This window comes from Gymnoscopelus microlampas, assembly GCF_963454915.1.
Source record: "Gymnoscopelus microlampas genome assembly, chromosome: 5".
Taxonomy (NCBI): Eukaryota; Metazoa; Chordata; class Actinopteri; order Myctophiformes; family Myctophidae; genus Gymnoscopelus; species Gymnoscopelus microlampas.
Window position 1 is genome coordinate 42231570 of NC_139942.1, and position 5000 is coordinate 42236569.

At 39.6% G+C, this 5000-nt stretch overlaps 1 protein-coding gene across 1 annotated transcript in view; it reads right to left on the reverse strand.

The window, feature by feature from the left end:
• pde1cb (phosphodiesterase 1C, calmodulin-dependent b) overlaps positions 1 to 5000 on the reverse strand; it is a 76546-nt gene that overhangs the window by 64194 nt on the left and 7352 nt on the right. The window lies entirely within an intron of this gene.

Sequence of the window (5000 nt, forward strand, 5' to 3'; positions counted from 1 at the left end):
GGGAAGAGAGAGAGAGAGAGAGAGAGAGACAGAGGGAGAGAAACAGGGCCAAGAGGAGATGGATAGAGACTAGAGCCCGACCGATGCCAGATTATTGGGTCTGACGACAATCCCGATTCAATTACTGAGGTCTTGACTGGTACTTTGTCATTTTCAAGTCAATTTGAAGAACTAGAGGTGTTTAAAGTTTCCATTTGAGAACATGTAACTGAGCAAACAAATAAATACAAATAAACACAAATAATATTTTTATTTTAAACTAATACTAGGTCACTTTTTCAAAAAAACTAAAGTTAAATTGTATATCTTTTGTGAGTGGCAAATGTTTCACAACACCCATTCCAAGAATTTCACCCCGGAAAACCTTTTATAAACATTTTTTTTGTGTGTCTTTCCCGCGAAAATGACATCATCCGGCCGGAAAACTGAACGGAAATGTATCAGTTTCCTGTTTGTCCCGGAACTACAAAAACGAATTTCACGCTGTTTTCATGACATTGTAGGATTCTGAATCCTAATTGAAACAATTGGATATCCATAAGTCCTTGCCGTTGCACACGCCAAGTTTGATGCCGGTTGGTAACATATATGCACAATGCACATGACCATATATGGACATAACCAGAGCTTTGTAGGCTATATCTGTCAGTCCATGTCCCTTTTATGCCCATATATGGAGATTGCTAATGTCATCATATATGCCCATATATGGGCATGCCCCCTTTTGTTCCCATATATGGAGATGACTGATTTGTTAACGGCTGATGCCATGACGACACATTGAGATAACGCAACACACTCCATATTTGGACGTAGCTGCATTTGTAACTCCTTATATGGTTATAGCTGAGTCAGAGTGACATCAAAGGTCCGCCAGTCGACCCACCCTTCCATTAGCCATTAGCCAAGCCTAATAGGATCTAACCACTTAAGCCCCTTTAAAAAACATGAAAAAGCTTTGGAAAAGTGTGAAACGAGTGCCTATAATGTCATGCCCAAAGTAGGCACATCAGGTTGAAAGTAGGGACACATTGGCTGCATAATTGCCGATATATCATTGACTATAATAGACAGTGTGAAACAATAAAGAGAGAGAGAGAAAGAGAGAGAGAGAGAGAGAGAGAGAGGGGGGGGGGAGACTTAGCAGCTACCTCCAGCAACCACAAATGATTGCAGTATGTAGCATAAAATCTGTTGTATTCAATTACTATAACACTACTATTTGCACTGGAAATGTCATGAAATAGAGGGGGCTAGCATTTAAAAGAAGGGATGTGGTTACAATTCACAGTCAGATACATGCTATTAACATTTTGCCACAATGCTGTAATGAGTGTGGCCTTGAGTGGAAAAAGTGCATACTGTAGCTGTCAATTCAACCTCTCTGCAGAAACAGGTGCGGATCAAGTGGCCTCTTGTATCTTGTGTAGTATATACATTATGTTTTCAGTGGATGGCATAATGCCTTTTTCCACTCTTACAGAAAGAGTGGGCAGGGTAGGAGTGAGGTTGAGGAAAAGATACAAAAACAAATGCTTGCACTTCTGTATATAATAGACAATACAGCTTACATCCTTCTATTGTATGTTTTAGAGAGTCCCGAGTTTAGACACTGAATGACTTCCTTTGGTCACTGGTCATCATGTTACTACTGTATGGCACGGGAAAATATTCTTAATGAGCAATACTTAAATGTACATTATCCGCCCATCAGGTAGCATTAACTAATCTCTGGTTCAAGGCATGTAAATAAATGCCTTCGACAAATCAATAGAGGGGCCTGATTTCCCCAGAGCACCACTTGGCATCTCCAACAGAGCCAAACTAATGAAACTTTCATATTGGAATGGATAAGATGTCACACACGCTATTCATCATCATGCTGACTTGTTCTCTGTATCCTCTCGATTGTGCTTCCATATACCCATCCTGACACAGCTCCAATTATCTGCTAATGATAAGTGTGAGTCAACACTTGAGCATGTCAACCTTTTATCAGGTGAGTCAGAGGAGTGTTTATGCATGTGTGTGTGTGTGTGTGTGTGTGTGTGTGTGTGTGTGTGTGTGTGTGTGTGCGTGCGTGCGTGCGTGCGTGCGTGCGTGCGTGCGTGCGTGCGTGCGTGCGTGCGTGCGTGCGTGCGTGCGTGCGTGTGTGTGTGTGTGTGTGTGTGTGAGCGCATGCATGCAGTCTCAGTAATGAAAACATGTCAATTTCACTATTGAGAGTGTAAAATGTATCCAAATGGACCCTCACGGTACAACTGGGTCAATTTCTAGACTCTCAGTGTTAGATTACTGTGTGTAGTATGCATGAATGCATATGTAGGATTTTTGCACAGACTGCATTGCTGCATGAGGGTCAATGGCTCACTAAAGCAAAACAGACTCCAGTGGGTAGCCTTCTCCCATGCAGCCATGACTGAAGGAATATACAGTGTGTGTGTGTGTGTGTGTGTGTGTGTGTGTGTGTGTGTGTGTGTGTGTGTGTGTGTGTGTGTGTGTGTGTGTGTGTGTGTGTGTGTGTGTGTGTGTGTGTGTGTGTGTGCAATTATTCATTTGTTTACAAAAGGGAGATAAATGCTAATAGTAAATGAGAATGTAACAAGGAGGAGATTAATATCTTAGTTCGAGTCATAATTCTGTTTGAGGTCAATCATATTGCGCCAATGTTTAAAAATAAAAATGGGATGTTTTAGTGTACCTTTACAAGCATGAAGGTGGACACTAGCTACATTGTGTGAGTACATACAGTATATCACTAAGTCATTTTGTTAAATTTAGCAGATCATTATGCCCATCTGCTGCTGCTTGTTTTTATGCTAATGTAGTACCTTTTGAGCGTTGTGTGTAATTGTTCTGGGGTTGTTAATTGATTTCCAATACATTTGCATATATCAAGCATAGTCCATTTCCATGTTGATAAGAGTATTAAACAAACAAAAATATCTCTTTGAACAAACATAAAATGGATGATTAATTTTCATTGTCTGACTGCACTAAGATACAGTGTATATGCAGCCTTGGAGCACCAATATGTACATGTGTGTGGGCAATAAAGCACAAAAGCTTTACAGTCTCATCAACCCACAGTAGCACTCAGCATGCTATACGTGACATAACAACCAATCAGCAGACGGTGACTTTTAGACATTTACATTGTCATGTATTGTTTCTCCTCAGCGGGTTGGTAGCATAAATGACTGAAGCTGGTTTGTAACTTTTCCCAAATTTAAGCTGTTTAATAGGATTTTTGCCACAGACTATGGCATCTATATATTCACACATCAGTTGCGGTCCTAACTATGCATACGGTACATGTGTATATATATATATTAGAGGTGGGCATAGATTAATTTTTTTAATCTAGATTAATCTATCTGCAATCCTGGAGTTAATCTAGATTAATCTAGATTAAAATGGCTCATTTGAAGTCTGCCGAAGGCATTCAAAATATGTGTGTTCTACCCAAATAATGACCATATCTCGATATTTATGCCAAATATTGCGATATCGATAAGATATACGATATTACCGTTAAAATGTCATTTTCTATATTTTAAGTGTTGCAACGTCAAATTATTTAAAAAAAAAACTGACAATATCACTATTTAAGTGCTATTGGGTTCCCACACTTGTTATTTGATATTCTAAGTGTAGCAACATTGAAAACTAAGCATTCTTCATCTATAACAAGTCAGTATCACTCTTAACTTTAAGTATCCTATTTTTTTGGTTCACACTTTTTATTTGATATTCTAAGTGTAGCAACAATGAAAACTGAGCATTCTTCTTCTTAAAAAAAAAGAAGCAAGTCAGTGCACTCTTATTTTGAATTTCTCTGACCTAAAGTAAAACGGGACATAAGCTCTTATTTTGAAGGCCAACCGTCCGGAATCAAGTGTTACTGTCGTTTGACTTGACGGACATTTGATTCTAAGTGAAAGACAAGTCGCGGAAAATCACTGAGTTCAATAAAACGAACGTCAATCCGACGAATGGACATAAACAGTCAAGCTTTTCATACAGAAGGCTTTAGGCAGCTTGTTACATTAAGGACATTAATTTTCAATGAGAGGCGAGCGAGTGCAGCTCCTCTTAACTAAGCAGCAGGTAGGAGGAGCAGTCTGACACACGCATGTATGCTCGTCACACAAACACATCGCTCGCGCGCGCACACACACCCACACACATTCAACAAGTTGAAATCAACGCTACATGCAGAGTCCCCCCCCCCCCCCCCCCCCGCTCGCGCGTGGACACGGACGGGGACACACACACACAGAGTAAAGCTAATGTAATTGGCTCCCAGACCCAACTTTGAGAATAGATTAACGGCGGTATTTTTTTTTATCGCGCGATAAGAGTCCGCCGTTAACTTAGCCCGGTAACGGCGTTAACGGCCCGGCCTTAATATATATATATATATATATATATATATATATATATATATATATATGCTACAGTATAATTGGAAAGCCAGTCAGATTGAAAAAGGTGCACTCGTTCATTCTGTAACATAGATATATATATATATATATATATATTAAGGCCGGGCATACATGCGTGTGTCAGACTGCTCCTCCTACCTGCTGCTTAGTTAAGAGGAGCTGCACTCGCTCGCCTCTCATTGAAAATGAATGTCCTTAATGTAACAAGCTGCCTAAAGCCTTCTGTATGAAAAGCTTGACTGTTTATGTCCATTCGTCGGATTGACGTTCGTTTTATTGAACTCAGTGATTTTACGCGACTTGTCTTTCACTTAGAATCAAATGTCCGTCAAGTCAAACGACAGTAACACTTGATTCCGGACGGTTGGCCTTCAAAATAAGAGCTTATGTCCCGTTTTACTTTAGGTCAGAGAAAATAAGAGTGCACTGACTTGCTTCTTTTTTTTAAAGAAGAAGAATGCTCAGTTTTCATTGTTGCTACACTTAGAATATCAAATAAAAAGTGTGAACCAAAAAATAGGATACTTAAAGTTAAGAGTGATACTGACTTGT